Genomic DNA, 7,502 nt, shown 5'->3' on the forward strand with positions numbered 1-7,502 from the left:
GACATGGCATACTCAGGAAATCCTTTCAAGTACAAAACAGAAAATATAATCCTTCCCTCACCGGTGTTGCTTCTCAGGACACTGACAAATACACTCTCCTCCCACAAAGAAAACTAGCTCTTTAATAGTCATTTCTTTCCTACTAATACTTTGCACAGCAAAGCAAAAGACTTTTCCAGACTTTCAAGAACTGGCAGTTTCTGCCCTGAAGAAGTCCCCTCTAGTAAAAGCCAGATTATAGAAAGAAGGGAAGACTTAAAAGTACAAGAACAAACTACGCAACAACCAAAGGTCCTGCTGCAAGTGAACGAAAAACAGAAGCACGCAACTCCCACACCCTCAAGCCCTTAACGCAGGGGCGAGCCCCGGGTCCCTGCTGAGGCTGGGGGCCCACCTGCCTGACACCCGAGCCCCCCCGCCAACTGCCACGACAGACCCTGGCAGCCCCGCGCCCTGACTCGCCAGCTGAGACCCCCGCGGCGGAATTCGAGAGGAAGGAAGAAAAGGGAAGGCCTCCAAGCGTGGCCCGGTGTCATCCGCCTCGGCGCCCCGTCCTGACGGCCCTTCTGGAGCAGGGCCCGGCGGAGAGCCCCTGAACCCGGCCGAGCCTTCCTCAGGCCGAGGCGGGGGCTGCGGAGAAGCGGAATACGCCGCAGGGCGCCCACCCACCCACCCAAGCTCCCACCGGCGAGGGAGTCTGGCCCGCTTGCTCCCACCGCCATGGCGGGGAGCGCGGCGGCGGGCAGGCCCGGGCCCGGGCGGCGGCCAGCCAGGCAGGCCCGGGAGCGGAGGCCGCCGGCCTTTCGGCCCCAGGGCGGGGGGAGGCAGCACCGCGCCGTGCCAGGACGGGGTACCGGTACCCGGGGCGGGGGGGCGAAGGCTGACAGGAGCCCTGGGCACACGGGGCTTGAGGGGGGGACGACGGGACGGACGGGGGGGAAGAAGTTTGCCTCCCTTCTCTTCCACCCCCCCCCCTTCCCCCTCCGGCGCGAGGCGACTGCTTACCTCGCGCGAGTGTCAGCGACGTGCCGGCAGCGCGAGCCGCCCTCCTCGCCCGGCTCGCCAGCTGCGGGGGGGGGGGGGAGGGAGGGGGGAAGGGGCGTGGCGGAGGCGAGGGACGGTGCGCGGGGCGGGGCGGTGGGTGGGTGGGGTAGCGGGGCGCGCGCAGGCTGCGGCGTTGAGATCAGGGCGGCTCGCGCCCCCTTTCTGTCCCCCCACGAAACAACGGCAACGACGGTGGCGGCAGGCCCGAGCCTGACAGATGCTCCCGCCCCGGCACCGGGCAGCCCCGCCCCGCCCCGCCCCCCGCCACTCGTCGGGCCACCCTCCGCTGGAGACGGGACACTTCCGGCTGGCGTCGGGGGGCGGGGGGTGTGTGGGTGTGTGGGTGTGTGGGGGGGGTGTGTGGGTGTGGGTGTGTGTGTGGGTGTGTGTGGGTGTGTGTGTCTGTGTGTGTGTGTCTGTGTGTGTGTCTGTGTGTGTGTGTGTGTGTGTGTGTGTGTGTGTGTCTGTGTGTCTCTGTGTGTGTGTGTGTGTCTGTGTGTGTGTGTGTCTGTGTGTGTGTGTGTGTGTGTGTCTGTGTGTGTGTGTGTGTGTGTGGGGGTGTGTGTGTGTGTGTGGGTGTGTGTGTGTGTGGGTGTGTGGGTGTGTGGGTGTGGGTGTGGGTGTGTGTGTGTGGGTGTGTGTGTGGGTGTGTGTGTGTTGGTGTGTGTGTGTTGGTGTGTGTGTGTGTGTGTTGGTGTCTGCGCGTGCGCAGCGGGGGCTGCAGAGGCAATGTTCTCCGCTGAGGGGACCGGGGCGGGTACGCTGTTGTGGGGACTACCCGCGGGACCCGCGCTCCGTCGGGCGGGAGGATTGCTCACCGCCGCCTCAGCGGCAGCCCGGCGCTGCTCCCCTCCCGGCCTGGCGGCGCTATCCCGGCGGCTCGGCCATCTCGCATCGGCCCGGGCTGGTTTTTAAGCCCCGTCCCCTGCCTTTAGGCTCTGCCAAAACGGAGGGGGGAGAGCAGCACCGCGCGCTGGCGGGACAGTGGCGACCGAGCGACTTAAATGGTGACCCGCGGTCTGTCAGTGCCGTCTCACGTCTGGCACAACTACGTGTGGTGTGTTGACCCTGGCTGGACGCCGGGTGCCCACCGAAGCCGCTCTATCACTGCCCGCCTCAGCTGGGCAGGGGAGAGAAAATGCAGCGGAAGGTTCGTGGGTCGAGATAAGGACAGGGAGAAATCACTCACCAGTTACTGCCGCGGGCAAAACAGGCTCGACTCTGGGAAATTAATTACCAATCAAATGAGAGTAGGGTAATGAGAAATAAAAACTAAACCTTCAAACACCTTCCCCCCACCCCTCCCTTCTTCCGTGCTCAACTTCACTCCCTGCCTCCTCCCCTCCAGCGGCGCAGGGGGACGGCGAATCGGGCTTGTGGTCAGTTCATCACAGGCTGTCTCTGCTGCTCCTTCCTCCTCAGGAGGGGGACTCCTCACACTCTTCCCCTGCTCCAGTGTGGGGTCCCTCCCACGGGAGACAGTCCTCCATGAACTTCCTCAACGTGAGTCCTTCCCACAGGCTACAGTTCTTCACGAATTGCTCCAGCGTGGGTGCCTCCCACAGGGTGCAGTCCTTCAGGAACAGACTGGTCCAGTGTGGGTCCCCAATGGGGTCAGAAGTCCTGTCAGCAAACCTGCTCCGGTGTGGGCTCCTCTCTCTGTGGGGCCACAGGCGCTGGCAGGAGCCTGCTCCAGTGTGGGCTTCCCACAGGGTCACAGCTTCCTTCAGGCACATCCACCTGCTTTGGCATGGGGCTGCAGGTGGGTACCTGCTCCACCGTTAACTTTCATCGGCTGCAGGGGGACAGTCTGCCTCACTAGGGTCTTCACCTCCATGGACTGCAGGGAAATCTCTGTTCTGGCACCTGGAGCACCTCCTCCCCCTCCTTCTTCACTGACCCTGGTGTCTGCAGAGTGGTCCTCTCATATATTCTCACTCCTCTCTCTGGTGCAGTTGCACAGCAACTTTTCCCCCTTCTTAAATCTGTCACCCCAGAGGTACTACCACTGTCACTGATGGGCTCAGCCTTGGCCAGTGGTGGGTCCATCTTGGAGCCGGCAGGCATTGGCTCTATCGGATATGGAGGAAGCTTCTAACAGCTTCTCACAGAAGCCACACCTGTACCCCCCTGCTATCAAAACCTTGCCATGCAAACCAAATACATCAATGAAAAATCTCCCCGAGTTGTACACTTCCTGGTAATGGTGGTGTTACAGCAATATGTGGTCACAGCAGCATTTCCTAAGCGTTTGTGGGCTGCTTATCACAAATATGTTTTGAAATCCCTCTAAAGATTGGTTTTGGTGCTGTTCTGGAAGTGATCTCCACTCTCGAAACACCTTTGGAAACTTCTCTAAGGGTATATTTTGGGGTTACTGGGGATTTCCTGCTGATCAGTTTTGCTTTAGGTGCACAGATGCCAGTAGGTCTCCTGAAGGCAGGTGCAGCATTGTGCCAGCATGTGACAGATGCTTGTCTGTGTCTCGGAGACTAGACTAAAGAGCCTTGCTGGATGTGTCCTGGTCCTGTGCAGTGTCCCCTTCTCTCTCCAGAGCAATGGGTTCACTCAGCGACCTGTTTTTTTGAGTCCAGTGAAGTTTGCTTTCCCAAGTTTGGTAGTAACCCTCCAGATGCCAGCTAGCTGGTTTAGAAGTTGTGTTCTGCACTGTGTTTCCCAACTCATTCTATAGCATAACCACGTAGTTGTGGGGTTTTTTTCCTTTTTTTTTTTTATATATATTTCAGTCCTTACTACGCTGGGTAATGGATTTGTACTTCATCTAACCTTATGTTGCAGCTTCACTGCCTCAGAATATTTCCAGGTCTGAGCCTATGTCTACATTGGCAAGTAATAAGAGGAGTTGAGCGAGAGAAGGGGAGCTGAGGGTCTGACATCCACACCATTGATGTGCCAGTCCAGACCAGCATTAGTCTAGCCCTGCGGATACAGTGACTGCTCCAGAACGACTGGAGAACAGCATGATGAACTTTGGCATTAGCCAACAAATAAATGGCTGTGAAAGGTGTTAGAAGAACATTTTTTGAATGGCAGCATGTGATGGGGTTTCTCCCAGAGATTTCTGATTTCCTGGACAGATTTCTGGTTACAGTTTGCTGATCTGACAGATGGAGACCACGCAAGTATTTTAGTACTTGGAAGCTACACAGCGTAGACATTCTGCAAACATTCTTTTGTTAATGTTTGAAGTATTAAAAAAGTGGTTATTTTTACTTTTATAATAAACGTTTTAGGCCTTTTTTCATAATCTTCCAAACGTATTGATTTATGTGATTAATTGTTGGAAATTGCAGTCAGTTGCTGAACAGCGTAACAATTTTTATATAAAGATCAAATTACCTGGGGATATTTTGTTCTGTCTGCAAATTTGTTTTGCCTCCTTATTAACTGAAACAAGAAACTGCCTTCCATGGTATGTCAGTCCTCTTTCTGGGCTTCACTGAAGCACAGTGTGTCCTAGACAAATGGAAATGTTCAGCAGCTGCAGTTTTCTAAAAAGCTGATAGGAGGAGATGTTATTTATAACCCCCTATAACAGCTCCTCTTTAATGCGCGATAATCTGGTGTGACTTTACAATGAACGCAGCAACATGTGGTCCCCTGCTCTCCTACAGTAACATGCAGAATACTTTCCAGATGAAGGATACTTTAATCACTGGGTTGCCGGTAAAATTCCTGGAGGATGATAAAAGCATTTCTTTATGTTATCGCTAACTTTGTAAATTTAACATGATGTTTTCCCATCCCTCTTTCTTAGGAACATGAAGCAACTAAAGCTAGATTCTGTCACAGCCTTCCGTGGAGTAGTGATTTGCTACATCAGGGTACATCAGGGAACTGTAGAACTGCTGTAGAACTGGGGGACCTGGGGAGGGAGGAGAAACTGCATTCACATAAGTGGAGTATATGGACAGGACAGATTTAACCTCCAAAGGGGGTTATGTTAATTTAGCCACGTTACGACTAGTGTCACGCTGCTGGAGTACATCTTGGCTGCAGCTAAGTGAAAAACGACTTACTTCTAGGTTATGCCTTTATCACAGGAGCAATAACTCAGCTGGTACATGGGCCATGGCACTAATTGCAGAGTGTGGCCTGTTGAGCTACAGCTTTTGGAGATGCAGTGACCCTGCGTAACAGCTGACTGTCACCAAAAAGGGGAAGCCTCTCTCACCATTTTCTCCCGACTCTCTTTCCCGACTCTCAGCAGTGAGCTCCAACTCCTTACCTCATGCCACCCACCCTCCAGCACCTGAAGGACCCCTCTAGGCAAACAAATTTAACTCACTGAGCTAGCAAAAAATTAACCCAGTGGAAAAACTGGACCATATGCTGCCGGGGCAAGAAAGGCTGAGGACCACATGACTGGAATCAGGGAGGAAAAGAACAGCCAGGGGAGGAGGAAGAGCAAGCCTTTCCCTTTTGGCATGAGGGAACTGCTAACATTGGCAGCTGCTCGTGAAACTTATGGCGGGCTACATAGAGGATTGACCTCTTGATCCCAAGCTCAGTCACAGCAGTCCTGCTAGCACGCAGACCTTGCAGCCCTATTTGACACGGCAACACACTCCCAACCTGCTCTGCTGCTTATCAGACAGCTCATCTGATCGAGGAAGGTGACTAACAACCAAGAGGCAGTAGCTGCTTAAACCGCTCAGCTGTAATTAACCCTGCAAGCACTCCTAGTGCATCAGAAGAATGCCTCAGACAGGTTGGCTGAGGCCACATGCAAAGCTGATTTAAACCAGTGGTTTTCTAACCACTAGGTGTATAGATCCTTTAAGGGAAGAGTAGCCGAGGCAGCATAGCGCCCTGGTTTCCATCCATTGAGCAGATGAAAAATCCCTCTACCCTTATCCAGGAAGAAGGGAGAGGCTGATTTTTGTGTCTGTAGTAAAAAGACAGAGACAGGAAAATTGGATCCCTCAGAGGAAGAGGTGTTTGCCAATGAAGAACTGCTGGCTTTTGGTGCATTTGGCAGATTTTTTTCTTCTGTTGGAATGAAAATTTTAAAGAAACGCTATGGCTGGGATATTCTACAGCAGGTTGGCTGCAGGAGTTATTTTGCTAATTGGTAAGAAGTACCACTAGCCTATTTTGGGGAGGGGATCCAGCATGTGTGTTAGAAGCATGTGGAAACCCCCCAGGGAGATTCCCTTGGGCTTTTTTATACTTTCCTCTTTCTTCTTCATTGCCTTGAGCATTATAAGGCTCTTTTTGACCAGCTGGCATCCTGGGATGAGAACCACAGCAAGTGGCTCAGGCTGAAGGGTGACTGTGCATGACGGCAGCTCGGTGACTCGGGGAAAGAACGTTTCCTTTTTTTTTTCCTTTCGCAGGGCGATGGTGCATTGAACTGAAGCAGCCTGGGGAGAGCACAGCGTGCTTGCTCATGAGCACTATGTGCAGGGCTAGAAGTCCTCTTCCTGGCAGATCTGAGTCATTGGTGTCAGCCAGGTAGTTGTAGGAGTTGTAGGTGAAAGAGGCAGTTCCCTTAAGAAATTCTTGTGTAGATGGCACATGGGACAACAGGGGTTGGAGGGTGCCCTGACTGCCCAGAGTCAGAGCTTTACAGGGGATCAGGCTGAGAAAGCACGGGTCCCATGTTGAAAATTGGGGGGGGAGGGGGGGAAGTCAAAGGGAAGTGGGCCACTGCCTGAAACATTTGGGAACTGCTGAGGTAAGCAAGCTGCTTCATTCTGTTGATGTGAAGGGCTGAAACACTTGACTGGTAGATCTCAGTTGGAAACGGCAACTTGGAGCAGGGAGGAGGTAAGGAGAAGCTTCTGAAACGTGATAGTCAGTGCCATGCTGACAGGCCCATGGTGACCTGCCTGGGGTCACCAGTGCTTTATTGACACTTTTTCAACACCAGCTCCTGTGGAGTTGTAGACAGTTCTCCATGGCCCATTCTGCTGAGTCCTGTAACTGTGCTGTTACACGTCCCTGTTTCTAAAAAGAGCATCAATCCTTCTGTTCAGTGTGAAATGTATACTTTTCTCAGCATTCATAGAATATTTTTCTATTTGAAACTTTCAGTTTTTCTAGGTCTATTTGGCAAGAGTAGACGTAATAAATTACACCTTAAAATCTTGGTCTTTATGATCTGCTACGAAGACAGCTAAGGTCACAGATGGTTCCTGGGTGACTGAAGGCCTCGCAGGTAAAAAGAACAGTACCTTGCATTGACTCCAAGAGCAAACTGAGAAGAGGTGGATGTTCTGGAGCATGTATGTAATAGGTCCTGTTTTGAACAGGGGGATTGGACTAGACAATCTCTAGAGATCTGCTCCAACCCCAACTATGATGTGATCTTGAACTAAGAAGTAAGTTTTCTTTAAGAGGGGTCTGCAACCTTTGTGACTTGGAATTTCATTCATTTTCATTATCTTCCATCTTTCTGGTGATGAGTACACTGATACCTCACCATTTTCTCC

At 52.8% G+C, this 7,502-nt stretch overlaps 1 protein-coding gene across 3 annotated transcripts in view; it reads right to left on the bottom strand.

Moving 5' to 3' along the window:
• Nucleotides 1–1,126, bottom strand: part of ESCO1 (establishment of sister chromatid cohesion N-acetyltransferase 1) — a 33,943-nt gene extending 32,817 nt beyond the window's left edge. For all 3 annotated transcript variants that reach the window (XR_012659178.1, XM_075084805.1, XM_075084804.1), the window contains exon 1: nt 1,006–1,126. The gene's annotated coding sequence lies outside the window, so the exon portion shown is untranslated. The remainder of the gene's footprint in view (nt 1–1,005) is intronic.
• Between the last annotated feature and the right edge of the window lie 6,376 nt (nt 1,127–7,502).

The sequence above is a fragment of the Phalacrocorax aristotelis genome, chromosome 2 (assembly GCF_949628215.1).
Source record: "Phalacrocorax aristotelis chromosome 2, bGulAri2.1, whole genome shotgun sequence".
NCBI lineage: Eukaryota > Metazoa > Chordata > Aves > Suliformes > Phalacrocoracidae > Phalacrocorax > Phalacrocorax aristotelis.